Source organism: Triturus cristatus, chromosome 11 (assembly GCF_964204655.1).
Source record: "Triturus cristatus chromosome 11, aTriCri1.1, whole genome shotgun sequence".
NCBI classification, from domain to species: domain Eukaryota; kingdom Metazoa; phylum Chordata; class Amphibia; order Caudata; family Salamandridae; genus Triturus; species Triturus cristatus.
The window spans coordinates 377793929-377818703 of NC_140594.1; positions in this window are offsets into that span (position 1 = coordinate 377793929).

Below are 24775 nucleotides of genomic sequence, written 5' to 3' on the forward strand. Positions count from 1 at the left end.
ATTTTGTGATGCTGAGGCTTTGGTCAGAGTTAAACAGCAAAGTAGGATTTTAACATGTCTCTCCCTCTAGAAGGGGGGAATAATATCCTCATCACCAGAAATGGTATGGGGGTATTATTCCAAAGTGTTAGACACCTTACACGACATGTTTTGATAAAGCTAAACCATAGTTACCATAACCGTTTAAGATTATAAGGCACTTTAAGAGTATATGGTAGGCTATTTCATAGAACAGCTATAAGGACATGTTTCCGAAAGCTGCAGACAGGCTCAGCTCATGCTAGAGCACCATCTCACATGTTACAAAGCACTCTGCCTCCAGGATTGTTAAGGCCTGCCATTGGAGTGGCTGATAGGTACACATGTGTCTATTTTAAGGGTAGATATAGGTATACTATAGCTAAGCAAGGGGTGATTACACAACCTTGCCCCAGCTGAGTGATCAGCCAGTTGTGTCTGATTGGAAGGCTAGACCAGGGGTGGCATAATACATGCTGCAGCCCCTGGGAGGCCTAGGGTACACCTATGCCCTGGGTACCTAGGGTACACTGTACAGGGTCCAATAAGGTGATCCTTACCAATTGGGTATGTACTTAGGGTACATGGAGTCCATTTTAAAGAGAGAGCAGACAGCCTGAGACCCTGAATGGCAGGATCTCAGACCAACTAAGTCGAAAAACCAGCTAGACACTAGGCAAAAAGTTGGGGGTAACCATAGTCAGATATCCACCTTCCTACACAACCCCCCCCCCCCAAACGAAGGGAGATAAGGCTGTCCTTGACCAGGTAAGCCTATATTGCCTAAGTGGCCATATAAGGAAGAACCAGCACTGGCATGGTTACCCCCTGTCTCATGGTCCACTAAGCAATCCCTCACCCTAAAGGTATCATAGGGTCTCCACCATAGGGAATCTCTACCTTTGGTGTATCTTTGCAAAGTAAAAGGCTGGTGTTGAGATGGAGTACTGAAGTGAGTGTCCTCAAAGTGAGGCCTCAGCTTCCTTCAATCATCCTCCACCATGGATGCCTTTCTTTCTTTAACTGAGTTGCACTGTGCTCTCAGGGTCAGCCTCTGGCTACCTAAAGCTGGAGGCTGGGTCCCTTTTGTGGGCTTACTGGAGGGACAGGTCAGGTTTGGGGCCCTAAGGTCCCATGTTTGCCTGTGCCCAACAGAATCCCCCTGGGGGAGGTCCCTAACTACCTGTAAAGGGGATCCCTCAGGAATGTTTTTAACCATCACCTGGCTAGGGTTACTAGCCAGGCAATCCTCATTCTTTTGATGGGGGGGTTCTTGTGGACAGGGGCCCTCTTGGGGTCCACTGGCCTCCCTGACCTCTGCAGCCCTGGGCTGACTGAGGCAGGGTAGAGAGAGGCAGGCTACCTGCACCAGACTGGGTCCCACCTTGGAAGGGTCCACTGACATCAGAGGCTGTGCCAGGCTAGGCCTGGCTACCTCTGGGGCAGTTCTTTCACAAGGGGTGAGGTCAGATCCCTGAGGAGGCTGACCTTTTCCTAATGTCTGGGGAGAGGGAGACTTTTCTTCCTCCCCACTACTCTCTGTTTGTGTGGAGTGATCCATAGTTTCAGGCTTCACTACACCTATGTCAGTCTGAGTATGGACTGAGACCATTACAGTCCTGCCAACCTTTTCAGGGAGGCACTCCGTCTGGGTTTGAGCTGTGACTGTCACAGCTCTGCCAATCTCTACAGGGAAGTCTGTCTTTGCCTGGGCTGTGGCTACCACTGCCCTTCCGACCTTTTCAGGGAGGAAATCTACTTGGACAGGGGTTGTGGCTGGCACAACCCCACTACCCTTTTGTGAAAGGCCTACCATTTTGGAATGGGTGTCTTGTTCAAATCCAGCCCAAGCTGAGAGTTCTAAGTCATTCCTCAGTAAGCAGTCTACAGGCAAGGTTGGGGACACTGCCACCCTTTTAGGGCCAATGACACCTCCCCAGCTGAGACATACCTCTGCCGTGGGATGACTATTCTGTTTGCCATCAATGTTAGTGACCTGGTATGAGAACCCAGGCAAAAGCTGCTCAGAGGGAACTAGTCTGTGAGTCACCATAGTGATGCTAGCTCCAGTGTCTCTGTAGGCCTCAGCTTTTCTACCATTGATGTAGGGTTCCTGTCTGTACCTACCCAAAGTGTTGGGACAGGCAGTGAAGTTGGCAAACCCCATGCCACCATCACAGACAAGAGTAGCTGCTGTAGGGGACTTGGCTAAGCCAGGGTCCCCCTGTGTTCCCCAAGAAAACCCAACCAAATTTTTGGGGGCACTCCCACCACCTGGGGGATTACTGCTGACAGTAATAGGTGGTGTTACAGGAGTAATTGGAGGAACAGTTTTGTTTTTAGCCTTTGGGCAACTGCTATCAGTTTTCCAATGCCCAGGAGTTTTACACTCATGGCAGTAAGGCTTTTTAACTGTGGTAGAGGAGGGAGCTTGGGACCCACCACCCTGAGTGGAGTTTTGGGGCCCTGAGGAAGATTTCTCTTTTGTTTTATCCCCACCCTTCTCTTGAGGCTTGGTGGTATCTTTCTTTTGGTCACCACCCTGATTTTTAGGCCCAATACTGGTCCTGACCCATTTATCTGCCCTCTTTCCCAATTCTTGGGGAGATGTCAAATCTGAGTCTACCAGGTGTTGATGGAGAAGCTGGTTTTGACAATTATTAAGGATCTGCTCCCTCATAATTAGGGCTCCCGGTTTTATGGTATTTATTTTTTTGCCATTTCCGTCTGTATTTATCCATATTTATTTTTTGGGTATTTTTTCTGTATTTATCCACATTTATTTTTGCTACAAGCAAAAGACGACGCTACAGCTAGTATTTTTCCACATTTATTTAAATTGATAATGCACACATGCGCTCGGTTGTTATTTGAGGGCACTGCCACTGTCAATGTACGCGAGGAGAGACCTCGGAGGGCAATAGCTGCTTGCATGGATGAGGTAATCCATTTTGAGGAATTTCAATCAATTGCTTGGCTAGGGCTCTGCCGGAGGGAGTTAGTGTTCTATTTGGTTGAACTGTAAGGATGAATGTACAGATCTGTAGGTAGCTGTCTCCGCTGCATTGTTTCACAAACCAGTCAAAACATCCATACCAAACACTCACATTGTGCTGACTAGATTCCAAGTGGTCAGACCTCATTAGCATGGATTGTACAAGTTCCCGGATTGCACAGTGGGGCCATCTCTCCCACCAGGCACGCAACATCCATTTGGCTCAAAGGGCTCCAACCCCCCCCCCCCCCTCATGTGTGTCAACCCGGGCTGAGACAGCGTCCCGGGCTGGTGTCCGTCTTCTTGCAGCCGCATCCTAGTACTTCACAGGTCTTTAAAAAGACCAGTCCCTTGTTAACTAGGCTTTGTTGCTTTTTTCACCCCTTCTTAGTGCTCCTGCATCTTCACTGCCCTCAAACTTTCCTTCACAGCCCCTTGGCCACAGCACGCTCCGGGATGATTCTGCTAACTACTACTCACTTAATGGAAGCTATTTTCTTAAAAATAGCCCTGAAAGTATTCAAAAGCTGTGAGACGCTGAAAGTAATAATATGCAACTGAAGTCAGAGATAATTGATATGATTCAAAATCTGGAATCTGTTCTGAGGGGATAGTAAAGTTGCACTGCCTAGTTAAATCACAATGAAAGCAAGGACATGACTATTAAACAATTGGCGCAAGATCACACAGCCAGTGGTATAGCAGCGGTACCTTGGGCCCTAATGCAGGTTAAAAAAATGCTCCCTCATCCACGTCGGAACTTAAGGTGACAAGACTGCCATTACGGGCGTGTACTAGATAACTCATAGGCCTCCCCCCCCGCCTCCCCCTTGTTGTGTGTCAGCCCAGGCTGAGACAGCTTCACGGGCACACACACACAGACAGTGTTTGAGCTGCCAGCCACACCGAGTACTTCACAGGTCTTTAAAAAGACCATTCACTTGTTAACGAGGCTTTGTTGTTTTTTTCACCCCTTCTTAGAGCCCCTGCATCACCACTATCCTCAAACTTTCCTTCACAGCACGCTCCGGGATGATTCTGTTAAAGACAGGCATCGCAGCATTGCGCGCATTCCCTGTGTCTGGCATCACGTGTGATGTACAATGTCTTGTGCACTGAAGTCCGGCAAAATTTGCTAGTATTTTGCCGTTTCTAAATATAAATACAGACAAAGGAAATACAGTTTTCCGTCTGTATTTATATGTATAAATCCGTAAAAACGGAAAACCGGGAGCCCTACTCATAATCAAGTTGTACAATCCTGTATAGTCCTGCACCTTGCTGCCAGTTAACCAACCTTCCAAAGCCTTAGTGGCACAATCCACAAAATCAGACCAGTCCTGTGTCTGTGTCTTCTGGGTGTCTCTGAACAACAACCTATATTTCTCAGTGGTTAAGCCAAACCCATCTATCAGAGCACTCTTCAGGACTTTGTAATTGTCAGCATCCTCATCACTAACTGTGAGGAGCTTGTCTCTACCTTTGTCAGAAAAGGAGAGCCACAAGATAGCTGCCCACTGACTCTGGGGTACCTGCTGTACTTTGCAGGCCCTCTCCAAAGCAGTCATCCACTTGTGGATGTCATCCCCATTCTTGTATGGGGGGACTATCTTGCTTAGGTTTCTATGGTCATAAGACCTATCCCTATCTCTAGGAATGTTGCTGCCACCAGTGGGTTCTGACCCACACAATTTTTGCTCTCTGGCCAGAGCAAGCTTCTCTTTGGCAAGGGCAAGTTCTTCCCTTTCAATCCTCAGATTGGCTTCCCTCATTCTGGCCTGATGCTCTCTCCTCTGGGGGAAGTCATCCCCCTGTGGGATGAAGCATTGGAGCTCCTTGAGTGATAGGAGTGGAGAGAGTCCCCTGAGGGAGATCTACCCCTTCTATCTCTCTTTTTAAGATTACTTGGGGGCCTGTAAGGGAAGCTCCCATGCAAGCTCCCATGCAAGCTTAAGTTAGCCTGACTAAGTCTTCTGACTGGGGACTTGCTACCTCCCTCTTCCTCTGAGGTCTCTTCTAACTCATCTGTATCAGTTAGGTCAGGGGTCTCTTCTGTGGAGGGGAGGCCCTTATCTACAGCTATGGCACCATACTTGGCAGCTCTTTCAGCATCATAGGCCTCCAGAAGCTCCACTAGCTGTCTAAGGGTAGGGTTGGAACCCTGATTTAATCTCCTGGAGGTACATCGTTGTCTCATCTCCTGGAAAGTGAATGCATCATATCTAGAAGGAATCTGTCTAGGATTCTCCTCTCCTGAGGGAGTATCAGTGTGATCTCCATTCAGGGACATGATTCTAGTGAGGGTGTGGTGTGTGCACCTACCTACCCTAGTTGTATCTACTAAACCTCTCTAGTAGTTGTAGTCGGGGTGTGCTAGGCCCTTCAACCTACAACAACTAAGTCCAGTAGGACTTAAGTATTTATAATCTATGTTATATGTACCTAAACAATATCTGTGTGATCTTTCAATTTAGTATCTCAAGATTACAATGGTATTACAACAGCAAGCTCAGATCCCAACCGCGGCTCACCAATGTGAGAAGTTGGCCTGGTGTATGATGTCACTAATTCTAGTGTACACCTTATATCAGTCCAAACAACCCTTATGGTGATTGGTTGTAAAGTCAACCTTATAGACCAGCTATCCTAGTGGTAGCATGGACAAGAGCAGTCTTAGGCTAAACTGTGTATGGCATGTGAAGCCAGCTGTAACCCCTTGAATACCAAATGAAAGGACACCACAACAGATATATATATAAAATAAAGTGTATTTATGCTAGTCAAACCCTCAGCACTCTTTATGAGATTCGAGGTAAGTACAACACAGTCTTATTTAAGCATACATTAAGTCACACAGGTAAGTAATACAGTTAGGACCTAGGGGCCACGCAAACCATATACTAAAGAAGTGGTATAAGGACCACTGTTACGGGAATAGGATAGGCCTAGGCCTAGGGAATCGCTGGGGCTACGCTGTACTACCCAAGGTTAGGAAGTGGGAGGCCCACGGGATTCAGGTGCAGAGTGGAAACACTCACGCATAATGCGTATAATCGATAGAAATGCAAGTTATTAGGAATTAGCAGTTTTAGGACACTTCTGGGATAGCTAGGAAGTCGAGACTCGGAAACTAGACCCTTGGATAGTCAATACCCTAGTGAGCACCGAAATGCCCAAGTTACCTATCCCACGGGCTGCGGGTGCATAGGTGTGAACTTGCGTCGGGTTTCGTCGTCGACTCCTATGGATGCCTGAAGGAAAGTTGCTGACAGGCAGTCAGTGAAGAGTGTCCGGTGGATCCCAAGGCTGGGATCAAGAAGGAAGGATACCTGCAAGCAGAAGGGACAGAGTCTGGGTCACTAGCCAGTGACCACGTGGAACCAGGAAGGAGCCCGGCGATGTCGTGAAGCTTGCAGTGAAGAGGTGAAGCTTGTCGCAGCAGCCACGGGTACCAGGAGACGTCGAGGACGACCAGGACCAGGAGGCGAGCTGTCCCACGAAGGCTCTTGCTGTCGGCGGCGTTAAAGTCGAACTAGGACTCACCAAGCCTTGGCAAGCGGAACCCACGCAGGAAGGAGGACTTGCTTCTGGTGCAGACCAGGAAGGTCTGGGGTGCTTCTCTTTCACAGAGGAGCGGGTGCCAGTCTGGAGGAGCCAGACCAGCAAGCTGACAGTAAAGGTTCGTCGTCGCTGAGGCTACTAGCCAGCGGGCCAGCAACCGGACAACACGTCGAGCAACACAGGTGCAGAAGGGCCCCACGCAGAACACGTGAAGTGTGGGGAGCTGGTCTTCGTTGCAGATGGTGCTCGGGAGTGGGGCTTCTCAATTCCCCAAGCACAGCCTCGAGGAAGCCTCAGAAGTTGCGCTAGTCAGTTACTAGCCACTTTTCCCAAGTCGCCGGTCCCACGTCCCTCGTCGCCTCCACGGGTCTCAGCTTCGCTGGAGATGTGGATCTGGTTCAGAGGTGTCTGGAATTCTCGGCGCTGGTCAGTCTCTGCAGTCGTCCCTCGTAGGATTCAGTCGCAAAGCAAGCAGCGGTCGCTGGATGGTGCCTGGTTGCCCAGGGTGGTCACTCCTTGGCCACAAGGGAGATTCCTTCAGTCTTCTTCCTGAGGTCGAATGTCGAAGGTCCAGAGTTTCTGTTCAAGTTGCAGGTTCGGGATAATCTAATCTCCTGGGGCCCAGCTACCACACTTATACTAATCTAGGGGGCTGGGTTGCCCGCTAGGTCACGCCTTATGGGTGGGACCTGGGAGGGCGGTGGTTACACCCCCTTCCCTTTGTCCAGTTTCGCGCCAGGGCTGGGGCTGGAGTGCCCCAGCACCGGTTTGAACTGGACTATGCATGGGACACCTTGTGTGCCCCAGGCATGTCTCATTCCTTTCAGCCCTCCCTGCCCCAATACACTAAAGTCTGTCTGGGGAGGTGCTAGCACCTCCCCAAGCAGGAAACCTATTGTCCAAGCCTCCCTTGCCGGGATCACTCCCAGCAGCAGGAGGTCAGACGCGTGTCTGTGGCAGCAGCATCCATTTTGTGATGCTGAAGCTTTGGTCAGAGTTAAACAGCAAAGTAGGATTTTAACATGTCTCTCCCTCTAGAAGGGGGGAATAATATCCTCATCACCAGAAATGGTATGGGGGTATTATTCCAAAGTGTTAGACACCTTACACAACATGTTTTGATAAAGCCAAACCATAGTTACCATAACCGTTTAACATTATAAGGCACTTTAAGAGTATATGGTAGGCTATATCATAGAACAGCTATAAGGACATGTTTCCGAAAGCTGCAGACAGGCTCAGCTCATCCTAGAGCACCATCCCACATGTTACCAAGCACTCTGCCTCCAGGATTGTTAAGGCCTGCCATAGGAGTGGCTGATAGGTACACATGTGTCTATTTTAAGGGTAGATATAGGTATACTATATCTAAGCAAGGGGTGATTACACGACCTTGCCCCAGCTGAGTGATCAGCCAGTTGTGTCTGATTGGAAGGCTAGACCAGGGGTGGCATAATACATGCTGCAGCCCCTGGGAGGCCTAGGGTACACCTATGCCCTGGGTACCTAGGGTACACTGTACAGGGTCCAATAAGGTGATCCTTACCAATTGGGTATGTACCTAGGGTACATGGAGTCCATTTTAAAGAGAGAGCAGACAGCCTGAGACCCTGAATGGCAGGATCTCAGGCCAACTAAGTCGAAAAACCAGCTAGACACTAGGCAAAAAATTGGGGGTAACCATAGTCAGATATCCACCTTCCTACAGCATGTTTTAAGTGAGATCTCAAATCCTCTTCTATTTCATTAGAACATTCTGACATGCAGACTGAAACAATCACTTTCAATACCAGCAGTAGACTTCCAGTTAACTCCCTGGTGAGCAGTAGCTTTACTACAGTGATCTAATGAACAACTAGAGTGCTAACATTCTGAACTTATGGCAAATGTGTAACACATCTGAATGCCTTCTTGATGGAATCAAAGTAAAAAACTGAAAGCATTTCCTACTGAAGAGACTGCAGTAAATGAGGAAATTAGGAAACTTCATAACAAATAAGTCTCCCAATATGGTCACCAGGTAAAAAAGAGCCCAAATGTAGCACAAATATCACCCAGATGTAACCCACATATAGCCTAATGACAGAAGTGTGCAAAACACTTTTTGTTTTTAGTTTTTTTTGCAGTGTTATATAGTGCAGACTGGTCAGGTTACTTGGACCCCTTATTGCGTATTTTGAACGAAGTACATGAGATTGATCTTGCGAAACATTGAACTTTACGATTCTGTTAACCCGAAGTTGCTCTGAACCGGCCTTTGTAACACCCGTTTTTACCTACTGGTTTTAATTAATTCTCACTGTATTGTATTAGGAAAGAGGATTTACTGTTTTTATGTACACTTTTATGATCTATGTTTCTAAATCAGATTGAATAAAGTTTAATGAATTCTATGGCAGGACGGAGGCGAGGATTATGCATATCTTTCCTCACTTTATTTGCATAGCAGTTCAAAAAAGAAAACGTAACTCAACAATCATTAAACAAAAGACTACACAACCCATGAACCATTGGGGGGGGTAGTCTCCAAGGCACCTATAGTCCGATCACATCATAATCCATCGTATATAATATTGTGACGTCCCTTCCGCTTCGTCTTTCTTCACTGCTTGTCAGTTAAGTGCATTCCTTACATTCTTGGCTTAATCTGACGTTGTTGCTGTTTGTATAGCGGTTTCTTGTGCACGTTATTAGCATTATTGCCTTGGTATTGTTTCATATTCCCTGCGCAGCAGGCTCTTGCCCGAGAGCGTTCTCCCCCTCGCAGTTTCTCCCACTGTGCGCTCTGCGTGCGGTGAGATCCTGTCAGGTGCGTCTGGTCTGAGCGAGGCAGCTCCGTCGAGCGCTATCGCTGGTCTTTACGCGCATTTGGGAATCCGGTCACTCCTTTAGTGTCCGCTTGATTCCCGACCAACCCTTGCCTAATTTTGACACCGCTACGTGGTGATTTCCCCACACGGCCACATTAGTGACCAGCACCACCTGGTGGTGGTAATTGGTATTGCGCCTCAGTCTATTCTTATAACAGCTTCGGGTAAGGCCCAGCTGTTGGAGCACCGGCGAGGGGGCTGCCTTAAGGATTTGGGTTGGGGACGGGGTCCACTCGGACATGTTCGAGCCTACCCCATTTTACCATCCTAGGTCAGCGGAGTGGACCCCTGACACCAAAGTGGCAGAGTATGTGGTGGGGAAAATCCATCAACCCCTTGAAAGGGAGGTCAGGAATAGGACCAGGGGAGAATGTCCCAGGCCCTCACTGAAGGGGAAGGTAGCACACACGCCTGAAATTGATGAGAAACTATGTACCTTTTTCTCCAAGTATATGAGGGATCCCAAGGAAGGAATTGATAGGTCTTGGATGTGGTAGGGTCCTTGACCCAAATCATTCAATTGGCGGAGCGTTCAAAAGAGTCAGGATCCATTGGTCCACGGATATTGTGGCTGGTTGGGCGCACTACCCTAAACCCTAAAACACTACCCCCTCCACTACCCAAACACCACTGCACTACCCTAAACCCTTAAACACTATCCCCAGCACGACACCCTACACTACCCAAACCTAACTGCACTACCCTAAACCCTACAACACTACCACCAGCACGAATCCCTACACTACCCAAACACCACTGCACTACCCTAAAACACTACCCCCAGCACGACCCCCTTCACTACACAAACACTACTGCACTGCCTTAAACCCTAAAACACTACCCCAGCACAACCACCTGCACTACACAAACACCACTGCACTACCCTAAACACTAAATCTACCCCCAGCATGACCCCCTACACTACACAAACAACACTGCACTACCCTAAACCCTAAAACACTACCCCTAGCACAACCCCCTTCACTACCCAAACACCACTGCACGACCCTAAACCCTAAAACACGACCCCCTACACTACACAAACACCACTGCACTACCCTAAACCCTAAAACCCTAAAACACTAGAACCAAGCACGACCCCTACATTACACAAACACCACTGCACTACCCTAAACCCTAAAACACTACCCCCACACTACACAAACACCACTGCTCTACCCTAAACCCTAAAACACTACCCCCAGCACTACCCCCTACACTACACAAGCACCACTGCACTACCCTAAACCCTAAAACACTACCCCAGCACTACCCCCTACACTATCCAAACACCACTGCACTACCATAAACCCTAAAACACTACCCCCAGCACGACTCCCTACACTACCCAAACACCACTGCACTACCCTAAACCCTAAATCTACCCCCAGCACGACCCCCTACACTACCCAAACACCACTGCACTACCCTAAACCCTAGAAAAAAAAAAAAAACACCCCATGCCCAATCCCCCTTACCTCTCACTCCTCGTGGTTCCTCTCTCCTCGTGGTTCCTGCTTCACGTCGTCTCTGAGGGGTGGTGCACGTCGTTGTGAGTAAACGGAACAGCCTCTGTGTCCTTACAACAACGTGGATCGTCTACATGTTTTTTAGAACGCATGGTCATTTACCATACATACCTTTATAACAACATTTGTTGTAAAGGCATGCGTGGTAAATTACCATGCGTTCTAAAAAAATGTGTAGTAATGACTTTGCGATGTACAACGCATGCGTGATAATGCATGAGTTGTAATGGTATCGCGAAGTAAAAAAGTCATTGCAACGGCTGTTTACCGATCGAAGCTGGCCCCTGTTCTTCAGTGAGACATTTATTTGATTAATTAGGAGGAAGGAATGTGTTTTTTTTACCGAAAAGTGCATTCCCAGCTGTTGTATTGTGAAAGTGTCCGCTTGGCCTGGTTTCACTTCCGGTGAGAAAGTGGAAGAGTCTGTTTGGATCTAAAGGAGTTCTGTTGTTGGACGGGGCCGGCGCGTCCCGTCATCAGAAAACATAGCTAATGGAAAGCGTCCTCCCTGAAGTGTGGAGCAGTGCCATGAGAGGTCAACGAGTGTGCGTCCCACCTCATTATGACCGTACCACGTGACCCATGTGCCGCCTTTAGGGTACGGAAGGCAGAAGGGCATCGCAGGTCCTCTTGAAGACCGTTGTAGCACTAATTCTACATTTTGGTACTAGGGCATTTTAACTTTGTTGTTCCTTCCAGATACAAAGAGAAGATCCTGTGTTATTCAGTGCCCTCGTTACCTTTTTTGTGGGTTGTGGTGCTTGTCACTTCGTTGCCCCGCCGGTGCACATGACTGGGCACCCCACCTCGTGTGCCATCTGCAGGGCCTCTGCCCTCGGATCACTGGTTTTGGTTTCTGGAGTGGCAACATAAACAGTTGCTCCCAAAGGACTAGCCTGAACACTTAGGTGAATATCCCCTGCACCAGCATTCCACGGAAATTCTTTCACACCTCTCCCACGTCGAGGAGGATGTCATAATAGCTCGGCTCCGCTCGCGACACCGTATGACGTCATCGGAGCCATAAGAGGACCTCGTCAGCGTGCTGACGTCAGTTCCACCCATTTTTTCTGTGCCACCGAGGCAAACGGGCGGACCGAGACATTTTCACATGTATACATAGTATAATAAATAAATATATATTCACTGAAAAAACCATAGGTTTCAGGCACGTTATAGTTAGAAATTAGCATTTAAAAAGCCTTAGAAATTCACTGAAAAAACCATAGGTTTCAGGAGCGTTATAGTTAGTTGGACATTTCACTCGTACAAAACCATAGAAATTCCCCTGTTATAGTTAGTTCAGCTAACTATAACTCGCGCGCCCGCATTGCACTGCTGATGACGTCACATATTACGTCACTCGTGACATGGTCAGTGACATCACTCATGACATCTCAAATGACATCACTGATGACATCATCCAGTGAATGTGTGTTTTTCTGAAAATTAAATATGTTTTATATATGTATATCTCAAGGTCGATGAAAGAATAAATGGGTATATAAGTGTCTAAATGGATGATTTTTTTTGTAAAATTGATTGTATAACTGACTGATTAAGTGTATCTTAGTGAATACATGGGTTAGTGAGTAATGTTTAAATATGTAAATATCTGTATCAGTCTCTCACTTTGTGTATAAGTGGCTGCATGGGTTGGTGAGTAGCTACATGAGTGTCTATATGGGTTATTAGTTGGTTGATTGAGTATCGGTATGAGTGTCTGTATGGTTTGGCGGGGGTATTACTTAGTGCATAGATGCATGAATGAGTGACTCACTGTTTGTATGTGTTGAAGACAGCATGTGTGCAGGACTGTATAGGTGGATGAGTGTGTGTATGGGTGTGTTAGTTAGTGAATGACTGTCTCAATATTGTCTTTATGAGTAACTACATATGTTTTAAATGAGTATTGGTGTATATAAGTGAGTATATGTGAGAGTGAGAGATTGGAAGAGTTCCTGTACAAATAAGTAGTGTTTCTATAAGTGATTGTTTAAGAGAGTAAGTATGTGTACGTTTCTGTAGAAGTAAGTGTGGTAGTGTGTGTATAACTGTATATGCAAGTAAATGGATGTTTGATACTTTGTTTGCATGTGTGACTATGTGTGTGAGTAACTATGGATAAGTGGCGGTGTGTAACAGGATGTATAGGTGTATGAGTACATATGATGCGTGAGTACATGTATGAGTGACTGTATAGGGACTGTTGGTGAATGAGTGGATGTGTGAGTAGATCTTGGAATTACTGAATAGGTGTGTTGTAACTGGTATTTGTATGTCCATTGTTTTGAAAATGTTAGTATGGAAACAGCATTCTCTCCGAGCCTCAATGTGGGGATACAGTTAAGGATTGAGGGCACCGCACTCTCGACGAGGCTCATTTAGAGCTGTGTGAATTTTCCGACAGTAATTGTGCAATCCATCTGAGGAGTGATATCGTTTTGGCACTACAGCGCCCAGAATGCCCTGTCTCATCTGAGCAGCCAATTAAGGGCGGGCAATCTATTAATTGGCAGAGCGTGTCAAGCACAAACCAGCTTCCGCCAGCCTCCGAAGAAGTGAATACGAAACGCGTCAGGCTAAGTGAAGTGGCTGTCATATTTATTCGGAGAGAATGCTGTTTCCATACCTAAAATAAAGCGTGTAGCGAAAATTGCTGTGTCTCGAGTGCGTCTCATCCGGATGGGTAACTTTGAGCCTGCATATGTTTGTAGCCACCCTGCTACAGAGACTGCACCACCCCTGGTGGGGACCACGAGGTCAGGAAATTGCCGAGCCTCAATGTGGGGATACAGTTAAGGATTGAGGACACCGCACTCCCAACGAGGCTCATTCAGAGCTGTGTGAATTTTCCGACAGTAATTGTGCAATCCATCTGAGGAGTGATATCGTTTTGGCACTACAGCGCCCAGAATGCCCTGTCTCATCTGAGCAGCCAATTAAGGGCGGGCAATCTATTAATTGGCAGAGCATGTCAAGCACGAACCAGCTTCCGCCAGCCTCCGAAGAAGTGAATACGAAACGCGTCAGGCTAAGTGAAGTGGCTGTCATATTTATTCGGAGAGAATGCTGTTTCCATACCTGAAATAAAGCGTGTAGCGAAAATTGCTGTGTCTCGAGTGTGTCTCATCCGGATGGGTAACTTTGAGCATGCATATATATATATATATATATAAAGGCAGCTTTGTGGACAGAATATATATATATATATATATATATATATATTACTGCTCCAACACACCGGTCAGGTGCACTCTCAGGCGGGTGCTTCTTAGTGCGGGGGTGTACCCGCATTCTATTACCGCTGCAACTCCCCTTCTCACATCCAACTTTACAGGAGAAAGACAGCACTCACGGGGGGCAGTTCCCAAAGTTTATTCACTGGAAACGTACACGATCACAAAACAGACGCGTTTCGGTAACAACCTTCATCCATGTTTACCGAGGCGCCAACTCGCCATGATTTTTAAACGTTCATACAATCCATAAACAGCGACAAGGGACAAACGTAAATCACGTTGTCCCCGACATTTCCTCCTAATATCAGCGCCCTCTTGGAATGTCCTAAGTCCCAGCATAACAAGATGGTAACATGTTTAAACACAGATATGCTCATTCATAAATTTAAGTTCTATACATATTTACACGCTATAAAGCCCTGGATGGGCAGAAACTTGGAGGAAAAGCGCATTTCAAATTAAGAATCATGGCTACGGCTACCAAGTTGTACAGTCACTATATATCTTGCATTTATGATCATTAATTCTCAAACAAATATCACTGTGGGTGGGCACTCGCTTCCTCAATACCTTATGTAGGAAATTCATTATTCAATAAAATAGGAGATCAATCAAAAGAAGTTCAGAGAACCAACACAAAAGATCAGATACTTCATAATTCCATCTATACATATATACATATATACAGATCTGTATGCCTAGTGTAACTATCATAGGGAATTCATCAGACTTCAGAAGAATAAGGTGATAAATGCTCTACTATCCTAAGTGGACAGCCAACTCTTCGCTACTATTGAGACCCCATGGTGTCTTGGTCTGAAGGTCAATAATGTACCGTGACTCCAATCTCCGGAGTCTCAGTATCCTATCACCCCCTCTAGGATTCATCGGTACATGGTCCAGACAAAAGTAGCTCAGCTCATCCCTGTTACGATTATGTACTTTATCAAAATGTCGTGCTATAGGATATGTCTCATCACCCTTGTTTATCGCTCGCATATGTTCAAGAATTCTGATCTTCGTGGGATGAATCGTGCTTCCCACATAACGTAGGCCGCATGGACACATAAGACAATAAACTGTATAGGGTGTAGTGCACGTCAAAAACTTCCTGATATTCCTACTAATTCTCATGCTTGGGATATCATAACTAAGCACTCTCTTACTCCCTTTACAGGCTTTACATTTCCCACAAGGAAAGAACCCTTGTAGAGCTCCAAAAGGTGTTCTTGGGGCGTCACTCAAATAACTACACACTAAGTCATTTTTGATAGATCTAGCTTTCCTGAATGTGATCAGGGGGTTAGATGGAAGATCTCCCCCTATTATGCTGTCAGTCTGTAGAATGTGCCAGTTCTTTCGCATAATTCTTTTTAGATCCCTCGCATTCCTAGAAAAAGTCGTAATAAGCCTAAATTTACCTCCACTGGTTTCATCATCCTTATCCTGTATTTGTTTGTTCATTAGCAAATCTGATCTTTTGGTGGCATTCACTCTCCCAAAGGCCTCATCTAGAACTCCCCTACTGTAGCCCCTTGCTTCAAAACGTCTGATGCTATTGATTGCTGCCTGCTGGAACTCATTCTCATCAGAGCTGTTCCTCTTGATCCGGAGCAATTCCCCATAGGGGAAACTCCTTACCAAATTGGTGGGGTGACTACTTGAAGCATGTAGGATGGAATTCCCTGCTGTCTCCTTTCGAAAAAGTTTAGTTTTGAGCTGCCCCCCATCTACATAGATGTTGATATCTAAGTAATTCACAGACACTGCATCCACTTCGCCAGTGAATTCAAGATTCACCTTGTTATTATTGAGGACCTTTATGTACTCTCTGGCTGTGTCAAGTGAACCGTTCCACACGATGAACAAGTCATCAATGAAACGGTACCACCTATCTGATTTGTCCAGTGTATGTTGGAGATACCCCAGGCTACCTGCTCCTCCCACCAGCCTACGAACAAGTTCGCATAGCTGGGGGCGAAGCAGGTACCCATGGCCGTCCCTGAGGTCTGTCTATACATCTGTGTGTGAAACAGAAAGATATTATTTGTGAGACAGAATCTGGCAAAGTCCATTATCAGTTCATTATGTTCCATGTATTTTAGAGGGCGTTTCTTAAGGAAATATTCCATTGCCACCAGTCCATCATGATGCGCTATCGAAGTGTACAGACTTGAGATGTCCAGTACCATCAATTTGTATTCTTCCTTCCATTGTAAAGAAGCAATGTGCCCCAACAAATCCTTTGTGTCTCTTATATAAGATTTTAAGGTCTTAACATGGGGTAAAAGAAAAGAGTCAACATAGATGGACATGTTTTCTGTGAGACTTCCCTGGGACGCCACAATTGGTCTCCCAGGAGGTGTCAGCTTATTTTTATGCACCTTGGGTAGGTGATAAAAGGTCGGAATAGTAGGGTTCAGTCTTCTCAGGAATAAAAACATGGTAAACATGGATGAAGGTTGTAACCGAAACGCGTCTGTTTTGTGATCGTGTAAGTTTCCAGTGAATAAACTTTGGGAACTGCCCCCCGTGAGTGCTGTCTTTCTCCGGTAAAGTTGGATGTGAGAAGGGGAGTTGCAGCGGTTATATATATATATATATACAATATACATATTTAAACCTTACAGAAACACCCATTCACGGGATGAATCATCAGTGATGTCATCAGTAATGTCATTTGAGATGTCATCAGTGATGTCACTGACCATGTCATGAATGATGTAATATGTGACGTCATCAGCAGTGCATTGCGGGGGGCGCGAGTTATAGTTAGCTGAACTAACTATAACGGCCGAATTTCGCTGGTTTTGTACGAGTAAAATGTCCAACTAACTATAACATCCCTGAAACCTGTGGTTTTTTCAGTGAATATATATATATGTGTGTGTGTGTGTGTGTGTGTGTGTGTGTGTGTGTGTGTGTAAAATGCTGTGTTCCACTGTTGTTTCCAGGAGGAGCCATGACTCAGGAGGTGATGCCCCTCCCTCATCAATTGTCATATATAGCATATTATATTGAAAGCATCTGTACTTGGTTTTTTTCATGGAATTATTTTGTGTGTATTTGTATTAAAAACATTTTTTAACCAGAGCAAGGATGCAAGTTGTTTAATGTGTGCATTAAGGTAAAGTTTATCTCGAGAAATATTGTGACTATTAGGCCTGTTAGGGGAGGGATTGTTACATGCAATCTATGAGAAAGTAATAAGGTGCTTTTTCATGTTATCTTTGCTGTACTGCGATAATAAACTCGAAGTTGACCTTTTCATGGCGTATGACAGCGCAAATAAATGTAGCCCAACAACGGTCATTTAGAGCAATTGTACTAATCAACATGCATTCACACATTTATTGCAACAGTGCAAACGTAAAATTTGAGTTATGACAATAGCGGTACTCGGAAAGGTGCGTGCTGGTGATGCAAAAAAATTTAAAGTAGACTGGCTATAAGAATATGTCGGATGGTAAGTTGGATAAACTGTGACAATAAGATGTGTGGCAAAGTTGACAGTATCAAGGACATATTAGAAGAGTAGTGAAACTTAGCAATGAAGAGTTGGCTGTCAATCACGTCTGTGAAAATTAACCAATACTTTAACCGCGGGGATGCCAAATGCCCGAGGTGCGCTGAGATAGGAGCCAATTTACTACACATGTTTTGTGCTTGCCCAAGGTGGATACGTACTGGATGGAAGTAGCTGCACTGTTACATGAATGTACTGATAGTGAGCTGCCTTTCACTTGGCCCACGTATTTATTGCATAAATTCCTTAGAACCCCCAGCACGAAGGTCACTTCCAGATTTATAGATCTGGGAATGATAGTGGAAAAATGACTGATTAGTAAAAGACGGATAGCGCCAGACCCTTCCCACATACAAGCTTGGCGCCAGTCTATGCTCGCGTGAGCCAAGGAGGAAAGCCTCGCCATTAAACAGGAAGAGACCCTAGGATTGCATAAGGTCCCCATTGCCACATACTGGGACGCTATCTACCTCACATCACAACACAGTCTAGACACTTCGCCCACGGACCTTTCCGATGCACAAGCCTCAGGCAGCGAACGACCACACAAGCTGAAGTAACACATGTGCCATGTCACTCTCTTACTGGTAGAAATAAACCCTCTGAGACGATCAGTAGACACACACTCTGGGCATGGGATAGCAACTAGACGTTGTTAGACACATGAGCTACGGACAATACTGTGTATTGGCACATGGAGGGGGACACGGGCTTTGCGTTTAATTACTTTCGTTGTGCATTCCCTTTTCTCCAGTATTGGGGTGTCTTTCATAGATTCACATGCTTGAATATTCCCTGTCGTCGAAGTGGGAGTCCCACGGTACATAACATAGCAATGTAGCAATAACACAACCATAGATAGGTAAGAAAAAAAACATAGAGTAGCATTGAATCATATAACTTTTAGATAGAAAAAACTTGTCACTTTTATAACATATTACAGTCATTGTGAATAGTCCAAACTCCAGCCAATCAGGGGTTAGCACCCTCCAGAATGTTCTCCTCAGAGGCTCAGGCCCTCAGATTTTCTACTGCACGTCATGTGAAGGGAGTCTCCCTGAGCTCTACTCAGTTTTTTTCTCTTTTTTCTTCTCAAAGAAAAGTTTTTTTTTCATATCTGCCACCAAGAAGTTCCTCTTCAGACCATGTTGGACATGTGGAAAACAGCGACTTCGTTCTGAGGACCCTCATCAGAAGTACATTTATTGCCTCTACCCTGAACACCAGGTAAAGGATTATAAAATCTGCAGGACTTTCTCTCAGAAGACCCTTAAGGACAGGGAGGGGCGTCTCCTTCTGTGGCTACAGATTTTGAAGACTATGGACAACCCTTTGTCAGATGTGGAGAGTGTTTCCTCAGTCCGAACTACTTTATCTTTGAAGAGAGCCAGTGAGTTGGAGAAGGTTTCTCCTAAAACTAAAGTGGCGAAGAAACATCATGTCAAGTCCACTGACCGGCTTTCCACTTCAAAAGGGGTGTCTCCTGCCCCTCAGAGACTGTCTACACCCTCTACGCCCCCGAGATCTGACTCTCAGGCGTCCAAGACTCTATCTGAGCAGTTTTTGCCTAAAAAACTGGTTCTCTCGTCGCTTCTTCCGTCGACGAGAACTGCTGTTGTCGCTTCAACGACGACGACTTCAACTTCTTCATCTATGATGCCGGCTATGATTCTTTCGTCGGCGACATCTCCTTCGACGTTGGTGTCATAGAGGGTGAGGCCTCTGTCGTCTACGGTGCCTTTGACTTCGTCGACGACGTCTCACAAGCAGAAGAAGCATTCATTGATGCGCACTTCCTCGTTAACGAAAGGGTCAGCTTCATGGATGATGGCTTCGTCGTCAACAGTGGCTTCGTTGGCAGTGGCTTCGTCGACGGGGGCTTCGTCGACAGTGGCTTAGTCGACGGTGGCTTAGTCGGAAGTGGCTTCGGCGACGGTGGCTTTGTTGGCGGTGGCTTCGTCGACGGTGGCTTTGTTGGCGGTGGCTTCGTCGACGGTGGCTTAACAATGACAGCAACTTCTCTCGTCAACGGCGACAGTGTCGACGGCTGCATCCATGGATCTGGTTGCTTTGAAGTCTTCAGGTTCTCTGCTTCAATGGGGACGGTCTTCTTTGGATACTTTGACGCCAATCTAAACTGCTTCACATCTTCCAGCAGAACTGTTCTTTTCTGACGCTGGTGACGACAAATCGGAGGAGGATGACGCATTTAGGGCTGCTTGCAGTCCCTCTGAGCTTCTAATTAAATGTCAGGACTTTGATGATGACCAGGAGTATGAGGACTTTTCAGACCGTGCCAACCAGCCTGCACCGGATCTTCCTATGGCGCAGATGCCTATGTCCCTTATTTCCAACCTTCAATTCATGCTGGATGACTATTAAGGATCAGCTACAGAAACAAGTGCGTGCTATTCCCATCATCGATTTTATTTGGCAAGGGGGTCTGAAGCTCATGCAACATCCTAATTCCATTCCTGCTGTCCTGCCACGACTAGATAAAAAATACAAGGCCCTGGAAAATTTGCCTGCTTGTCTTATTGCACACCCGAAACCTGATGCCATTATTACACACAGGCAGCACAACGTCTTGCCAGGAATCCCTTGTCTCCAGTATCGGCATCTCCGGATCGTGAGGGGTGGCGCCTTGACGCCATTGGTAAAATATTCTCCACTATGGCGGCAACTACGGTCAGATCGGCCAATTCTCTAGCTATCCTCGGCCGCTGTGACCGACAAATGTGGTCAGACATTGCTCCCCTTCTAGATTTACTACCAGAACCTTCTAAAGCAGAGGCGCTGAAGATTCTTCAAGAAGGGGAAAGGATTTCCTCGGAGATTATCGATTGTGCTGTTGACGTGTCTTCTACTGGTTTCCGGCAACTGGCGGGTGCTACTGTTCTCAGGCGGCAGGGCTGGTAGAAAGCCACTTCTTTCCGTCAAGAGGTGCAGACAAAAATATTGGACATGCCTTATGACGGTGAGTCGCTATTTGGCCAACACATCGATGATGCCCTTGAGAAGATGAAAAGGACACCGACACTGCTCGTGCTCTCGGCACACTTCAATTTAAAAAACAGCCCTTTCAGGGTGCGAGGGGTCTTGTCTCCTCCTCTTCCTTTCGGGGAGGTTCCAATCAATACCGACAATACCATTCTTCTCAAGGCCAACAACGTTAGTCCTCCCAGAATCAACAGTTGTACAGACAACCGCCAGCCGTGTCTTACCGACAGTACAGAGGTAAATCCTCTTATAGAGGAAGGGATTCCTCCAAGAAACAATGACTTTTTCCATCTGCCATCCTTGATGCCTTCCACCCTCGCAAAGGTTGGAGGTCGAGTCTCCCGCTTCTACTCCAAATGGTCTCTGATTACTACCGATCAATGGGTTCTAGATATTGTGCGAAGGGGACACGTTCTAGAGTTTGTCAAGATCCCTACCAATTCTCCACCCAGAGGTCCTCCTCCTGCCCATCTGAAGGAACTTTTAGGTCAATTAAAAAAATTATTAAGAAAAGGCGCGATCAAAGTGGTTACGAACTTACAAAGGGGCAGAGGATTCTATTCGAGGTTGTTCCTAATACAGAAAAAGTCGGGAGAATGGCGCCCTATTCTGGATCTACGCGCCCTAAACAAATACATCAAGAAGCAAACATTCTGCATGTTGTCTCTTCAGGAGGTCCTTCCTTTACTGTCCCAAGGAGAGTACATGACCACACTGGACCTTCAAGATGCTTATTTTCATGTTCCTATTCTGCCCAGACACAGAAAATTCCTCAGATTCAGAGTGGCCGGGAAAGATTTCCAATTCAAATTCCTTCCATTCAGCCTTCGTTCTGCACCCTGAGGGTTTACCAAGGTCCTCGCACCGGTGGCAGCTTACCTTCGTCTACAAGGCGTACAAATTTTTCCTTATCTCGACGACTGCCTTCTAAAGGCGCGGTCGTTTGAACTGGCATCCTGACAGACTCTACTTTGCAGGTCCCTCTTCCAGTCTCTGGGCCTTACGTTCACCATGGACTAGTCTCAATTTGTCCTCGCTCAACTCAGGACGTTTTTGGGAGCCATCCTGGACACCAAACTGGCAAAGGCCTTTTTGTCACACGAAAGGCGTCAACGACTTTGCAACCTAGCGGTCTCCCTCCGGTAAAAAAAGTCAGTTTCTGTTCGGCAGTTGAAGTCCTTCCTAGGGATGTTGTCCTCTTGCATTCCACTAGTCCCTCACTGCTGCTTGAAAATGAGACCCATCCAGGAGGAACTCGACAAGCAATGGGCTCAAGTCTCAGGATCCTTAAATGATATGATCAAGGTCACATCTCGGATGCAAACGGCTCTGTTCTGGTGGACTCTCGAAACCAACGTCTCTTACGGTCCTCCATTTCTGGTGGACACTCCAAGTTTCACTCTCACAACGGACGGATCTCTCGAAGGGTGGGGAGCACACCTTCAGGACCTCACAGTAAAAGGACAGTGGGATACCCACTAAAAGACCTGGCACATGAACCTTCTAGAGTTACTTGCCATTTTCCTGGCGCTAAAGGCTTTTCGCGCCATCATCCAGGGAGGTTCGCTGTTGATACGGACGGACAACACAACATGCACGCACTATATAAACAAACAGGGGGGCACACGGTCCATCTTGCTGTCTCTTCAAGCTCAACAAATCTGGGATTGGGCAATCCACCATCAAGTCACACTGATGGCAGTGCATGTTCTGGGAGTGTCCAACATTCTGGTGGACTCTCTAAGCAAGTCAACCTCGTCCAATCATGAGTGGGAGTTGCATCAACCCATGCTGTATCGCATCTTTCGGTTGTGGGGCCCCCTGAATCTGGATCTGTTTGCAACCCATCTGAACCGAAAATGCCCATTTTACGCAAGTTGGCTTCCCCACCCAGAGTCGTGCGGGAATGCCTTTTTGATGAACTGGTCAAAAATATATGCCTACGCTTTTCCGCCGATTCCTCTGGTCCCCAGGCTTCTTCGGAAAATGAAGAAAGAACCTTGCCGCATTCTTCTAATAGCTCCCAGGTGGCCTTGACAAGTCTGGTTTACGGAACTCCGGCTCCTCTCGCAGTGCGACCCGATTCTGCTCCGTCCACTTCTGGACCTTCTGACCATGGATCAGGGACATGTTTGTCATCCCGACCCAGCATCTATTCGCTTAGTGGCATGGAACCTGAGCACTATGAGTTTGCCAATTTAAACATTCCTTCCGACTGCAGGGAAGTTCTTGCTAAGGCTAGGGCAGCCTCCACTGTGAAAACATACAAGCTCAAATAGAAACGTTTCTGTCTGTGGTGCGACGCGGCTCAGGTGCATCCAGTTCATTCCACACCAGACCAACTTTTGCCTTTCTTTTTAAATCTAGCAAAATCTGGCCTCTCGCATTCTACTCTTAAAGTTTTTCTGGCTACAATCTCAAGATTTCGACAGGATGGTTTCACCTCTCTTTACTCTTCCAGAGTCATTCAGCATTTCTTCAAGGGTCTTTTTAGGATGTTTCCTCCAATTCGTCAACCGCCTCATCCTTGGCATTTGAACATTGTATTGGCTTAACTCATGAAGCCACCGTTTGAGCTCATCCATAAAGTCGATCTAAAATTCATTACGTGGAAGACTTCGCTGCTGTTGGCTCTCACTTCTTCACGTCGAGTCAGTGACATACAGGCGTTTACTACTAAACTGCCTTTTTTTCAATTCACCAAGGACTCTGTATTGCTCCACACTAATCCAGCCTTTATCCCCAAAGTGCCATCAGATTTCCATCTTAATGAGCCAGTCATTTTAAAAACGTTTTTTCCTAATCCTCAAACGTCAGCAGAGAGGTCTCTCCATTCTTTAGATATCAAGAGATGTCTGAAATTTTATCTGCAAAGGACAGCTAGTATCCGTAAGTCTGATCAGCTTTTTGTGGCCTACGGACAGATGCAAAAGGGACATCCAGTCACCAAACAGACTATTGCACGCTGGATATCTACTACAATTGACTTTTGCCATCAGCAAGCTGGGAAGCCACTTACTGCAAGTGTTCGAGCGCATTCTACCAGACAGGTTTCCTCTTCTACTGCGCTATTTGCTGGTGTGCCTCTTCAACGCATCTGCAGGGCTGCAACATGGTCCAGCAGGCACACCTTTACCAAACATTACTGTCTGGAAGCTGCTGACGACGCTGATTTAGCCGCGGGGCAAGCGGTCCTACGTAATCTCTTTAAGTAAAGTGAGCCTCTGTTGCTTCCCTCCTCCTGTATACAAGGTACCATTTTTTGTCTTTATGCTTCAGTATCTTGTTGTACTGTGTATTATGATGTTTTTATATGTACCTTGCATTATCTTGGCATCACTGCTTACTATTCTTATTCAGGCATGTGAATCTATGAAAGACACCCCAATACTGGAGAAGAACAAAGGTTACTTACCTGTAAACTGTGGTTCTCCAGTATTGATGTCTTTTATAGATTCACATGCGACCCACCCTCCTCCCCTCAGAGGCTCTCCTCTTCTCCTTGACTCTTTGTTACTCTTGTGCTACGAAAATCTGAGGGCCTGAGCCTCTGAGGAGAACATTCTGGAGGGTGCTAACGCCTGATTGGCTGGAGTTTGGACTATTCACAATGACTGTAATATGTTATAAAAGTGACAAGTTTTTTCTATCTAAAAGCTCTATGATTCAATGCTACTCTATGTTTTTTTCTTACCTATCTATGGTTGTGTTATTGCTACATTGCTATATTGTGTAACATGGGACTCCCACTTCGACGACGGGGAATATTCAAGCATGTGAATCTATGAAAGACACCAATACTGGAGAACCACAGTTTACAGGTAGGTAACTTTTGTTCTTCTTCCTTTTCCCCTTTCCTCTTTTTGTTTGCACAGTTCTAATTTTCTGTTGATTAATTGTGAATCTATTATTGGCACTCGACCGCAAATGTACACCAGCGTTCTTGCTGTACCTATGAGACAGCGCGCGCAAATACGTGCGACAATGGACATCTACCAGTATCCATGCTCCAGAGGGCACTCAATATGTAGACT